This window comes from Cupressus sempervirens, chromosome 3 (assembly GCF_028749045.1).
Source record: "Cupressus sempervirens isolate cs-2001-9-10 chromosome 3, ASM2874904v1, whole genome shotgun sequence".
NCBI classification, from domain to species: domain Eukaryota; kingdom Viridiplantae; phylum Streptophyta; class Pinopsida; order Cupressales; family Cupressaceae; genus Cupressus; species Cupressus sempervirens.
Window position 1 is genome coordinate 721,570,884 of NC_143120.1, and position 15,537 is coordinate 721,586,420.

Sequence of the window (15,537 nt, forward strand, 5' to 3'; positions counted from 1 at the left end):
GAATTAATATTTTAGCGAGAATATTTTACATCGGTGATTGCAGAAGAAGATTGAAGAGAGGGGAAGCATTGCTAAACGGGATCATCGGAATGGGATGTTCGTTTGGTTCAGTCATCAAGATCAGCAAGTATCACCTTAGACTTCCTTGGAAGGGATACGATGACACGTCCACAAGTTACATTATGGTACCCGCATGAGCTATTTCGGAAACAATATAGGAAAAATACAAAATAATCTAATTTAAAATATAATAAATACCTTAAGAAATTATTTATTAATTTTTATCATATCATTACAATAAACACTTACATACGAACACATAAATATAAAAATGAAATGGCACCAATAAATTATAATAATATAATCTAATGATGTCACCTCATCAATATACTTATGTGAATGTATATAAGAACATCTTATAATAATAAAATAAAAATTATAACTCTTCAACTCCCTTTTCTTCCTTATTTCTTTTCCCTCTCTGTTTTCTTCTTTTTCAAATCAAATTAATGTTTTTGAATTCGAATGGACATCTTGGAAACCGATAGAAGCCGAGGAGTCTCGGCTAGCCTTTAAGAAGCCGTGAATCGACCAAGGCAGTATCACTCTCTCTCCTTTTCATTATCTGCTACGTTCCCATTGCAAGCCGAGCATAATCATTTTCAGTGAAAACTTTCTTTCCAACTACTCAACCAAGATTACTTTGTTTTTCCCTTACTCTATCGCATCTGGAATCTGTAATGAAGTCTCAACTAGCAGGTGAACAAATAGCCAATAGGAGTTCCAGCAAAGGACGAGAGAAGCCACGTCCAAGCCCAATCACAAGTCACGAATATACACAATCGCATTTCATAAATTCCTTCTTTTTCTAAGTATATGTCCGACCACAGCTGGCTACACATTGCTAGGGTTGAAAGAAATACAATATAAGCATTCATAATTCATAGTTTCTTCCTTCGCTGAGTAGAATGTCCGACTACATTTGGCTACATGGACTGTTTTCATATTCATAACTTCTTCCTTATCTGATTAGAATATCCAACTATAGCCAGCTATGCATTGTTAGACTGAGATTAATTTACAATACCTTGTTGTTGGTCCCTTATATTACATAGAGTTCATTAAAGATCTTCATAGGATATCTTTGTGATTAAACATCATTTATGAATTCGAATGATAGATGTAGAAACTTAAATGATTATATGAACCAACATCAATAACCATGCTATCATAATTTCCGAAACAAAAATCAGAGTGCTCTTAGATTCTTTGACACCTAGGATTCACCGGCAATGAAGCCATTGAAATGGTGAAGAGGTGTAAATAAAACACAATGATCATAATCTTTTAGGCACCTAGGATTCACTGGCAAAGAAGCCACTGAAATGGTGAAAAGGTGGAGTTAACTTGCAAGAACCAAGAATGAAATCAAATATGAATAACTATGTAATAAAACACTTAATAGCTCATGTTGTTCCTATAATGGAATCTGTTGTCAAGTTGAGTGGTGGTGATTGGGTCGTTGAACCCAAACGGAAATTCTTGGCCAAAGTAGTTTATAGGCATATGTGCCAATTTTATCATCACTTGATGTCCGTAGACGTCAATTATATAAGTATAACTGATTGGGCACTCAAAACCACCCGATAACTCGGCTGGCTGGACTGAAGAACATCCCAAGCCCGATCTCGAGGTAAGGAGGGTCATTCTAATATGTTAGGATGTGTGGGGATAAATATGGTCCGAGTTTGGGAGGTTAAGCCTATGTCAATGCTTCTCCTCTCACCAATGTCAAAGCTTGCACAACTAGATAAAGGATTCTCCGTTATTAGTGTATGTTTTTCACTCTTTTACTTGTTAATCATTTAGCATGAATATTAGATATCATTTTTATTTCAATTAGGGTAATTAATTGCCATCTAAATTTGAGTAAGAATATGTATACTTTCATTTAAGCATGATTTCAGCTAAGGAAGATAGTTGTTGCTTTATTTTTTTAGCTGAATATGTTATCAATTAGGAATGGTTAAATTATTTACAATGAATATGTTTCTCGTTATATGAACTAAACATGAAAATATAGTTATATTAGCAATAGTCGTTTAACCGAATATTAATACAGTTATTTCTTGTTATTGTTAAAAGAAGTCTTTGTCATTTGAAATGGAATCAATTACCTTGTAATAGTTAGAAGATATAGATCTTAAGATGTCTTTGAATTAGTTATGAAAATTAGTTTGTTAAATATGGTATCAGAGCGTTGGGTTCAACACTGAACCTAGGGCACACTACCTTCTATGTAAACCTGAAAGTTCTAGACTGATTGCATAGGATGCAAGTACGTAAAACACCCCGCAAGAAGGCTCGATATCCCATATTTGCTTATTTAATTAAAAACATGCCTAAATACAACTACACCTGCTACTCCATGCCCCAAGACAACAAAACTCTGAACCAAGCATTACAACGGATGAAGAAAGAAAAAGTCAAATGGACTCCTGCTAGTAAAGCAGCTTATAGGAACAAGTTGATTTAAAACTGGAACGCTCAGCAAAGCAACTCTCTTTTACAGTTCCACAGATCCTCGATGGTGTGGGATATGTACCAATCTGAACCAAAATTAAGTGTTGTGAAGCAAGATTAGATATTTTGATGTAAACATCCTCAATAGAGGAAATTTTTGTATATAAGGTTGCTCTAAGTGTAGCAACAAAGTATTAAGTTAATTTAAAATTTTCCATGTGTTTCATGCAAGCGCTTTATTTTGTGGAAATTCCTAAACATGTATGAATTTAATAAGTTGACACAAATTTGTAGAATTAGTGAAACCAATACACAAATAAAATGAACAACAACAAGGACATTGCAAATCAAGGCATAATTTGTGAAAACACTCAATCTTATAATGACTTGTTACTTCAAATCTGGCAAAAAACGCAACTGAAGTTGGAAAACATGGAAAGCAGGATGAATAAAATGGCAGCCCAAATGGGGCAGAATCACGAGGAAACTCAATCATCACCTCCTAGAGCAGAGACAAAAGTCTCTAGGCATAACAAGAAAACCTCCTCACCCAAACAATCAGAAAAACAAAAGAAACAAGAAATAGTGGCTGATCTGTCAGGGGATATTAAGAAAATCAAACCACTCAAGTTTTCCAGTTCTGAGTCCGGGGAGGAATCAAAAGCTTGGTTAACTGAAATGGAACAATATTTCGAAATTAGAAACTTCTCTGAAACCTCAAAAGTGGTTTGAGGAATATATCATTTTACCAAAGAAACTACAACCTGGGGGAAACACGAAAGTTGAGCAAAACATTAAAACCACTGAGATCACTTGGAAAAAATTCGTGACCATTTTTTGGAACTGCTGGCTGCCCCAAACCTTTTATGATTAGAAACTTTTTGACTTCCAAAACTTGAAGCAAGGAAATATGTCAGTACATAAGTACTAGGAGAAGTTCGCCTAACTGTTAAAGTACATACCACTGTATCAACAGGATACCAATCTAAAAGTGAGGAAATTCATTATGGGTTTGAACAATAGAATAGGTGGAGCAATTGATGTTCTCACTCTTCAAACCATGGAGCTTCCTAGAGAAGGTTGTTCGGCAAGAACACAAAATCAAGAAGGATGACTCCATTCGAGACAATAAGAGGAAAACAACCTAGAATTCAAAGGGTGCTGAAGAATAATGAGAGGAAGGGACCACTTCATGGATGCTTCACTTGTGGAGAAGATCATTATGCTATTAAATGCCCCAACAAACCTAACGTCAATCAGCCACAATGACCACCTCTTCCACAATAACAACAAGTTTTTCAGCAGAGGATTCATGCAGCCCTAAATAATAGGCAAGCAGAACAGCAGATAGGCCCTATTGAAACTCTGGGTGTAAGAACCAGGGGTGGTAGAGGTAAGACCACTCAGAATACTCGAGGTGCGTAAGCTACAAAATCGGGAGGTGACTCAATGCAAGGTCCAATGGGACAATATGGGAAAAACATAAAATAATCTAATTTAAAATATAATACATACTTTAAGAGATTGTTTATTAATTTTTATCATATCATTACAATAAACACTTACATACAAACACATAAATATAAAAATGAAATGGCACCAATAAATTATAATAATATAATCTAATGATGTCACCTCATCAATATACTTATGTGAATGTATATAAGAACATATTATAATAATAAAATAAAAATTATAACTCTTCAACTCCTCCTTTTTCTTCCTTATTTATTTTCCCTCTTTATTTTCTTCTTTTTCAAATCGAATTAATGTTTTTGAATTCGAATGGACATCTTGGAAACCGATAGAAGCTGAGGAGTCTCAACTAGCCTTTAAGAAGCCGTCCTTTTCATTATCTGCTACGTTCCCATTGCAAGCCGAGCATAATCATTTTCAGCCAAAACTTTCTTTCCAACTACTCAACCAAGATTACCTCGTTTTTCCCTTACTCTGGGGCATCTAAAATCTGTAATGAAGTCTCAACAAGCGGGTGAACAAATAGCCAACAGGAGTTCCGGCCAAGGACGGGAGAAGCCACATCCAAGCCCAATCACAGGTCATGAATATACATAATCACATTTCATAAATTTCTTCTTTTTCTAAGTATATGTCCGACTGCAGTCGGCTACACATTGTTAGGGCTGAAAGAAATACAATATAAGCATTCATAATTCATAGTTTCTTCCTTCCCTGAGCAGAATGTCTGACTGCAGTCGGCTACATATTGCTAGGACTGTTTTCATATTCATAACATCTTCCTTATCTGATTAGAATATCCGACTGTAGCTAGCTATGCATTGTTAGAGTGGGATTAATTTACAATACCTTGCTATTGGTCCCTTGCATTACATAGAGTTCATTAAAGATCTTCATAGGATATCTTTGTGATTAAACATCATTTATGAATTTGAATGGTAGATGTAAAAACTTAAATGATTATATGAACCAACATCAATAACCATCCTATCATAATTTCTGAAACAAAAATCAGAGTACTCTTAGATTCTTTAACACCTAAGATTCACCGACAATGAAGCCGTTGATATGGTGAAGAGGTGTAAATAAAATAGAATGATCATAATCTTTCAGGCACCTAGGATTCACCGGCAAAGAAGCCATTGAAATGGTGAAGAGGTGGAGTTAACCTACAAAAACCAAGAATGATATCAGATATGAATAACTATGTAATGAAACACTTAATAGCTCATGTTATCCATGTAATGGAATCTATTGTCAAGTCGAGTGGTGGTGATCGGGTCGTTGAACTCAAACGAAAATCCTTGGCCAAGGTAGTTTATAGGCATATGTGCCAATTTTATAATCACTTGATGTTTGTAGACGTCAGTTATATAGGTATAACTGATTGGGCACTCAAAACCACTAGATAACTCGGATGGCCGGATTGAAGAACATCCCAAGCCCAATCTTGAGGTAGGGAGGGTCATTCTAATATGTTAGGATGTGTGGGGATAAGTATGGTCCAAGCCCAATTTCGAAGCGGGGGGGGCCATTCTAATATGTTAGGATGTGTGGGATAAGTATGGTCCGAGGTTGGGAGGTTAAGCCTATGTCAATGCTTCTCCTCTCACCAATGCCAAAGCTTGTACAACTAGATAAAGGATCCTCTATTATTACTATATGTTTTTCACTCTTTTACTTGTTAATCATTTAGCATGAATATTAGATATTCTTTTTATTTCAATTAGGGTAATTAATTGCCATCTAAATTTGAGTAAGAATATGTATACTTTCAGTTAAGCATGATTTCAGTTAAGGAAGATAGTCGTTGCTTTATTTTTTCAGTTGAATATGTTATCAGTTAGGAGTGATTAAATTATTTACAATGAATATGTTTCTTGTTATATCAGTTGAACATGAAAATACAGTTGGATTAGCAATAGTCATTTAACCGAATATTAATACAGTTATTTCCTATTATTGTTAAAAGAAGTCTTTGTCATGTGAAATGGAATCAATTACCTTGTAATCATTAGAAGATATAGATCTTAAGATGTCTTTGAATTGGTTATGAAAATTCATTTGTTACACACATCCTAATAATTCTTTAGATAGGGATACTTTTCTTCGAAAGATTTCTTTAATTTTTCTCTGATTTCCCCATCTTCAAAAACGTAATCATCTCCATAAGTATTATTTATAGGATCTCTCATATCTTCAACTCTTACTGCAAAAGTCTCACAAGCTTTTCTTCCACATTTCTTAAGTTGCATGGCGGATATCTGTTTTGATTTAATTTCATGTCTAATCCCTTTAATGCTTGTAGGTTTGCCTTGGTCATCCAAACAATCTACAATTTTAGCAAGACAATCAACCTTGGCCTTATGCTCACTGAGCCAGTTAATACCTATAATAATATCGAAAGACCCAAGAGGTGCTACATACAAATTCAATTTAGTGGAGAAATTTGGAAAATCAACCCGAGCCTCAAACAGACACTACTCTACCTTAGTCATTGACTGGTTTGCATACTCGACTGTCCATGGTTTTGCCATTAAACTAGATCTCTTTGGAAATCTACTTAATAGTTTAGGCGATATAAAGCATTCAGAAGCTCCATTATCAATTAAAATAGAAACAAGGTTCCCGTAGATCTTACTCGGAGTTTCGATCGAGGCTATCTGTTGTTCTACTTGTCTATTGTCAAGGGTTGTGTGGATCCTTTGCTGATAAACATGCTGTTGTGGAAGGGGTAGTTGGTGCGGTTGATTGGTGTTGGTCTGGACGGGGCATTTATTAGCATAATGATCTCCTCCACAAGTGAAACATCCTAAAGGTGGCCCCTTCTTTTCACTACCCTTATTATTCTTATTTGTATTTAAATTACTTTTAAAATCCTTGATTCCATTCCCTTTTGTTTCTGGTTTGCTAAATTTATAATTCTTAAATTGTTTCTTCTGAGATCCAATGTCTGTACTTTCTGTATTCCAATTTATTTATTTTTTATTATCTCGGATGGAGTCATCTCTCTTGATTTTATATTCTTGTCGGACAGCTTTTTCTAGAGCTTCTTCCATAGTTCGAGGAGTGAGAACATCAACCGCTCCTATTCTATAATTCAGTCCCATGATGAATTTCTTCACTTACAGGTTCCTATCTTGTTGGTATGGTGGTACATACTTCAGTAATCGAGTAAATTTCTCTCAGTACTTGTGTACAATTATATCTCCTTGCTTAAGATTTTGGAAATCCAACAACTTTTGGTCATAAAAGGTTTGGGTAACCAACGGTTCCTAAAAATGTTTACAAATTTTTCCCAGCTAATCTCAGTGGTTTTAATGTTTAGCTCAACCTTGGTGTTTCCCCACCATATAGCAGCTCCTCCAATAAAGTGATATATTCCCCAAACTGCTTTTGAGGTTTCTAAAAAGTTCAATTTCAGTTAACCAGGCCTTTGCATCCTCTCCGGATTCAGAACCAACAAATTTGGGTGGTTTGATCTTCTTATTATCTGTCGACTGATCACTCACTATTTCTTGTTTCTTTTGTTTATCGGTTTGAGTGGGTGAAGCTTGTGAGGTTTTCTTGTTGTGTTCAGAGACTTCTATCTCTGTTCTCGAAATAGGCGAGTATTGCATTTCCTCTTGGTTCTGCCCATCTGGGCTACCATATCATTCATTCTTTTTTCCATATTATCCAACTTCAGTTGCGTTTCTTGCAAAAATCCTAAGTAATAAATCAGTGGATGATTGTGTGTTATTTTCATGGACCATGTCATGACCAGCAACGTTCTCATCGCTGCTCATTTTGTTTGTTTATTGGCTTAACCTGGAAATTACAAGATTCTTATGTCAATTTGGTGTGTGTGTGTGTGTGTGTGTGTGTGTGTGTGTGTGTGTGTGTGTGTGTGTGTGATTAGCATGCCTTTAACAAATTAAAAGAATTTGCGAGTGGATATAACACATGAATAAACCAATTTATTTAATCAAATTTAATACTTATATGCTGCATTTATAGCAGCCTTTTATTTACAAAAATTTCCTCTTCTAAGGATGTTTACATTATGGAATCTAAATTTTACTTCTCAACATTTAGTTCTATTTCAGAATATTACATATCCCGCACCATCCAAGATCTATGGAAGTGCATAAGAGAATTGTCCTAATGAGCATTCCAGTTTTGAATTAGTTTGTTTCTATATATTGCTTTACTAGCAGTAGTCCACCTGAGTCTTTCCTTCTTCATTTGTTGCAAAGCCTATTTTAGGGTTTCATTGTCTTGCGGCATGGAACAACTTGTGTTTTTGAAATTTGGCATGTTCTTAATCAAGTAAAGGAAGATAGGATGTCGTGTCTTCTTACAAGGTATTTTATATACTTTCATCTTGTACATTTATTCTAAGAATTTTCAGATTTACTAGAAAGTAATGTGCCCTAGGCTCAATGTCGAACCCAGTACTCTAATACCATATGTAACAAACAGATTTTCATAACAAAATAAAGGTGATCTAGATAGAGTTTTCCTCAACTAATTATTGAAACAAAATATCTTGAATACCTTTCATGAGACATTAACTGATTTTAACTACCAATGATTAAATGAAATAATAAAACTGTAAGAAATGATAAGATTGAGCAAGGAACGAGAAACAATCCAAGTAAGTTAAGTGTGAAACAATGTTACCATAAGATAAGCAAAATCCAAGAGTATACACCAAGATAGTTCAACAATGGAAACAAGGATTTATAAGGGGAAAGCAAAGAAAACCCCTTGTGAGTATTATGAATGAAGGCAAATGCCTAGAGAAGAGAGAGAGAGAGAGAGTCGGAGCAAAATAGCTCAATACAATAACATCAAAGTGATAAGAGTGAAGAAGAAAGAAGGAGGAGCATCTCTTATATAGAGATAAGAAAGGAGTTGCATTTGTAACTCCCATTTCTATGAATGCCACATTCATAATAGGTGTGTGCAAAGTGTCACAATCCTCTTAAGGAGGATAAACTAAATAAAGAAATAAACAAGAGTTGTCCTTACATGTGGAATAAAGAACAAACAATGACATGTCCTCCACATGTGTACAAGAGGACAAATTACATTTAGGGACCCTTGGAATATCCCAATTAATATATCCAAGGAAAGATTAACCTTTCTAACAAACCAAACTGAGATAACTGTAATTACGTTCAACTGAAACAATTGTAATAATGATTAATTGAATTCACTGTAATAACGATCAACAGAAATAACTATAACAATGATTAACTTAAATAAATGTACTAGCGATCAACTGTAACAATGATCAACTGAAATAACGATTTACTATCTTTCCTTGCATACAAATAAATTAAATGCATAACATGAAATAGATAGAGGAACATATGAAAAGTTTCAGGTAAGTCTTTAATTGGTTGTGCAAGCCTAGGCTTTTGGTAAGAGGAGAAGCATTGACTTAGGCTTAACCTCCCAACCTCGGACCATATTCATCCCCATACAATCTATTGAATAGAAAGGCCCTCCCTACCCCAAAATCAGGTTTGGAATACTTTTAGTCCAGCCACCTGAGCATTCCGGTGTTTAGAATGTCCGCACAGTTATGGACCGACATGTCTGAATAACTGGCACTACAAACATCAAGTGATCATAGATGGCAAATATGTCTTTAACAACCTTGGCCAAGGTTTTTTAATGGGTTCAATGACCCAATCACCACCGCTCTACTTGACAACAAGAGAACAATATGTATGAACATGCATGAGCTATTAAATGATATTCCTTTTAAAATAATTTAAAATTGTTATGTCATGTCTGATTTTCATTTTCATGTTATTGCAGATATCCATCTCACCTCTTCACCTTTTCCATGGCTATATAGCCGGTGAATGCCAGGTGTTCAGAGCAATCAGCTGTCTGTTGATCCTCAACTTGATATAAAAAAATTACATGTATTCAACATATCACATATTTATGACCTGAGAAAGAGAATCTTTAAAAAATAGATATCATTTGATTCTGACATTCTGCAGTAAAATAAAAATGTGAAATCGCATCATGAATAATTGGTATTGATCTATCATGAGAAGTTCTAACTTAAGGAGAAACTATTAGATGATATCAAACAAGGATGTTGTATGGCATTTCAAGAATCTGTAGCTTACTACTCTAAATACAATGCAAAGGTAAATTGATAAAAAGTATATATTATAAATCGATTTGATATGGTAAGTCAATCACATAACCTGGTAAGTGCAGAAGTATTGAAGCCTTGGCTGGATGCTAATAATCAGCTCCTTCACGGAATTAATCTTCAAGTTCAAATCTCAGTGTGATTATCAATCGCGTCTTCAGCAAAAATATTAATGAAAAGGCAAATCATTGCAAGGAAAAATGCAAAGAGTTATCAGGTGGTATATTGCAGAGATATCGGGTGGTATATGCAGAGATATCGAGTGGTATATGCAGAGATATTGGGTGGTATATCATGCCCATGGTCTCTCACAACTTCATAATATAAAGGAGTATTCGAAAACCTTTTGGCTTCCATAACTTAAAAGAAAGACTTGGCTTCTTGAATGCCAAATGTGCTTTTCAGTTTGAGCAAAGATTTGAATAAATAAGGAAAAAAAGATTTAAAGGTTATAAATCAAGGTTAATTATATTATATTTATCTACTTGCACGTAGATGTACTTATGAGGTAGCATCATATTATTTATTTTATGAACATAATATTATGGTGTCACCTTTATTCCTATATCTATGTGCACATACATAATATATGTTATAATGATGTGGTGGAAAAGTGAATCAAAAAACCATTTGAGGATGTGGTTGAAAAGTCAATCAAAAAACCATTTGAGGTACGCATCATTTTTAATTAAAATAATTAATGTTTTAAATATTTATTTAATAGCTCATGCGGGTCCATCGATTGTATCCTGATGTTCAAGTCGTTAGGTCCTTACCAAGAGAATTAAAGGTCACACTTGTCAACCCGATAATTGGACTAAGCTAGTATCGCATTTCGTTGATCCCGTTTAGCAATGCTTCTCCCCTTCATCTTCTCCTGCAAACACCCATGCTACATATCCATGATAATAAAAAATTCCATAATAACATTTAATGTAGATAAGGAATTTAATTATTAACTATAATTCCAAAATCAAGCAACTGCTAAACATCACATGACAATCAATGGGTAACAACCATCACCATTAAACAGTTAACATTATGAATACAACGGATATATTTAACTATCTTTTTCACATGATTATGAAAGAAAATCCATTCAATTCAACGGCTATAAATAAATTTAAATTAGGTCATAAATTTGGGATGTAACACACAAGACATAAGCAAAATGATTTCATAATATCAATATCAAATATACCACACGAGAGCCCTCCCCCGCCACCCTCCGCCCCCTATTAATATGACTGTAAGTTCATTAAAGGTTAATGAGTGAAATGGTTAAGGAAACCAAGGCTGCAACTTATGAAGCAATTTCAACTATAGTTTGATTCACAACTTTTCTTTATTCCACACATGTTCATTGAATCCCTTGTAGTTAACTCGGCATAAAATATCTAAAGTGATTAAAATGCCTATAATATCCACAAATGGGATTGTGATTCCTTTGATGTTTATGTATACATAAATTTAGCAATCATCTTAGATCTACAAAGGTTTTTTGATACATTTGGGTATCTACTCATCTTCATGGTGCTAAACCCTACAATTGTACTATACCTTTCGATTTGAATTTCACTTCATCAAAATGCACCCTACTCTAGCGATGACCAAAGACCTAATAGCAAATATAGTGAAAAAATCATAAGTACTCACACATTAGATATTATGTGAAGTGGCTCAACCAATAACTTTGATCAGAGGCCTAGTAGAAAATATAGTGAAAAAATCACAAGTACTCACACATTAGATTTTATGTGAAGTGACTCAGCAATAAGTTGCCACAAAGCTTTTGCAAAAAAACCTAGTGTTTTCTCCTTATATCTTGCTACAACCCTACAGATTTTTTATTAAAATCCTAAATGAAAAAAAATGGCTTTGTTAACCTAGATTTAAAAATCTCAGTAATCATTTTTGCATTTTCTGAACAAACAATGCAGCGAGCATGGGATCGACAATTAGTAAATCGACTTTTTCTCCTTTCATTCATGTCATTACCTTGCTTACAAATTGATTGATGGATTGTCCTTGCCTATAGATCACTATGTTTATACTGAGTAAAGATTATACTAAATATAAATATGAATGACCTACAAACTTGAAATTTCATTATTTAGAGTTTCAATAAAAAATTAAGTTAAAGGACCAGCCAATATTAACCCATGTACTGATTCACATACCCACATTTGTCCCCACGCCCAAACCAATAAATTAGCACAAAACCATAATAGATAAATCATTTCTATGCTTGAAGAGTTGAGAAACTGAAAATACGATAACTTTAAACACCCTACAGGGTGTAATTCTCACAGTTAATATCCTTTCATTTAAAGTTAAATGACCAACCAAAATGGAGAGTCAAGACCATATGGGATAAACTCTTTTTTGTGCTGAAAATGATGATACATTTATACATCCAAAAAGTTTAAAGTGTTGATAAATTGTTACATGCTAAAATTTTAAATGACCTACAAGCTGTAATTTTCACGGTTTAAAATCCTCTGATTTCTTTCTACGTTGGACTTTGTAAGTGTCGATTCAGACATCAATACAATGAAAACTCAAGCCTCTAAACATTAAAAATTGCAATGTGAAATTTAAACAAAATTTCAAGATGTTACATCCCAATTTTTGCTTAAAAATGAAATGCTCTTTAGAGCCATTGTGAACTTCATGTGAAGTAAGCTGATTCGGTTAAGTTACTTAATTGTTATAGTTCATGTGAAATGGAAGTGTTGGTTATTCGTTATAAATTCATGGGATTTGGAATAATGGTTAATTGTTATGATGGCATATGAATCAGAAAAGAATAGCTAATATGAATACTTGTTATAGTAAATTTGATTTGCTTAAATGGTGAGAAATATGTTATTACCATGGTAAAATTTCTTCTTGCAAGAATGTGATGAAGGGGGTGAAGCATTGCTAGAAAAGGAAAAGGGATGAGGGCACCACCATTGAGCTAATAGGTATGGATCCTCAACTACCTTGGTCAAAGGAAAAATCGGACTAGGCAACAAGGAGATACCAAGTGATCACCATGAGCTACATTAGTTTACACATTTAATAAGATGATAAAATAACTAAATGGAACAAAATTGTTACCTTTATATATTGATATGAACTTCAAAGCTTCCTGTGATAACTGACATATCTTAATATAATGATACCATGGTACCTGTGTGTGTGTGTGTGTGTGTAATTCAAATGAGACATACATGAGCGTATATGCCCTCTTAAAATAATACGTATACCCAAGATACATATGCTTAGAATACCATATATGTATATAATTCAAATGAGACATACATGAGCATATATGCCCACTTAAAATAAGATGTATACCCAAGATACGTATGCTTAGAATACCACATATATATACATATACTTGTGCATATGCATATACGAGTATAGATAGATATAGGGTGCTATCGTTATATTAACACCTTGTGAGTGGAATTATTATTTCCAACCTTCGGCTATGTTTAATTATATTCATGTCATCGACCCTCTTTATTTTTGTTTTCCAGCCTACTTAATATTTTTCTTCTTTTGAAAATAGCCACAGGTGCTATCAGCCTCTTTAGAGGCTCTTGGATGTAACTCTTAACGTTGCCACCTTCCTCATCTTGCTCATAACCGAGCATGCTCATGCGAGCAAGAAAACGATCTTTCTCTTATGGGATTCATATATATCAGCAAGGGTGTCTGCATATGCTACCTTTTTGCAAGTTCCCTATCTCTGCAAAATTCATACTCACGTTCTCCATATTTGCGATAACATTCACATTACTCTAATGTGATTTTGTTCATACAATGTCATGCATATAACTGCAATAGCATTTAATATTTCATAAGCTTGCTGCAAATCGCACATTCTGTGTTGTGCTCTTATTGTTATTAATATTCATACCTCATTGGCTCTTCTAAGATAGCACCTACAATATCGTGGGATTGCACTTATGATTCTTGCATATTCAGCGTGCTCCTCGACAACAAAATATTTGTACCCGTGTTGCTAGAAGCTATAGGCAAGGAGCCTTATCAGGCAAATCCAGTTTTCATTTGCACTTGAGGGTGATAATACCTTTGTCAGGTTGTGCATTCTTTGTAAGTTCTCTTATCATTTTTTTATATCTAAAGGGCTCTAAAAGTTCTAGTTTGAAATGCAGAAAGAAATATTGTTATATATTATCTAGAGCCAGATGATTAGCTCTAAAATGAATGTCATGTTTGCATAAGATTATAGCATAAAGCCTGCATAAGGATCACATTTACTTATTGCATATTGTTATGATTGCTCTTTCAGAACTTGCATCAGATTTGGAAGGATCTCTAACCCCATGCAATACTTATACAAGGGCATCCTCAATATGCCTCTGAGATAAGAGAAGCACTCTCAATGAGTTAAGGTAACTGATAATAATTAACATGCACTCATTATGTAAATATGTGTCGTAAGCCCAAGATGGGCAGAAAGTGATTGACTGAGATAAACTGTGATAGTTCAAGGATATAGACAGCCCTACTAAGATTCATCAAGGCTGACCAGCAAGGTCGAGATGAAGAGTACGGGTTGATAGTCTATGAACAATGAGTTATAGTTGCAAGATAAAAGGAAGAAATCAGCATTTAAAATAAACAGCTAATGAACTTAACAAATATTGTAGACTAAGTCAGCTCATGGTGATCAAGGGGTACTGATCTTGCTGTCAAGTCAAGCGGCGGGTGATCAAGCACATTGTGTCCATTTAAATCCTTAGCCAAGATAGGTTTAGTGGTATGCTTGTTGTTGTGATCACTAGAGGTCAAGTTTGCTAGCATTTGGATAGATCCTTGACCGGAAGGACTCCATAGCCTAGTTGGCTTCCTAGCCGACACTCTTAACACCAGGATGCTCAATGGTAGGACAAGGGTGTCCCATGCCTAATCCCAGGTAGGGAGGGTCTTTCTCAATTGAGATTGTGTGAGGATACTTAAGGGTCCACGATTGGGAGGTTAAGCCCCTGACAATGCTTCTCCTCTCCATCAGATGCCAAGACTTGTACAAGACAAAGATATGTTCCGCATTCAAGTTATCTTCTTTAAACGAGGACTTTACTTTATGTATTTCATTTTCAGTTGAAGATGTGTTAGTAGGTTGATATTGTTAGATCAGTTACTCTTCTTCCTTGTAATAGGATCTAGTTATTCTGTTATAGCCATTGATCCCTTTCATTTGAATGCATAGAGTAGTTATTATAACTGTTTCAAGTGAATATGAAAGATATTATTTATTTTGTTTACAATTAATTGATTATTTAGAAATGGGAAGTTTTAGCATGTTACACAACAAAACAACCTAAAGCTTGAATTTTCACAACTATAATTAT

The 15,537-nt window shown here is 34.4% G+C and overlaps 1 protein-coding gene across 2 annotated transcripts in view; it reads right to left on the reverse strand.

Moving 5' to 3' along the window:
- LOC149568799 (SET domain-containing protein) overlaps positions 1 to 15,537 on the reverse strand; it is a 97,721-nt gene that overhangs the window by 33,328 nt on the left and 48,856 nt on the right. The gene's annotated exons all lie outside the window — the stretch shown is intronic.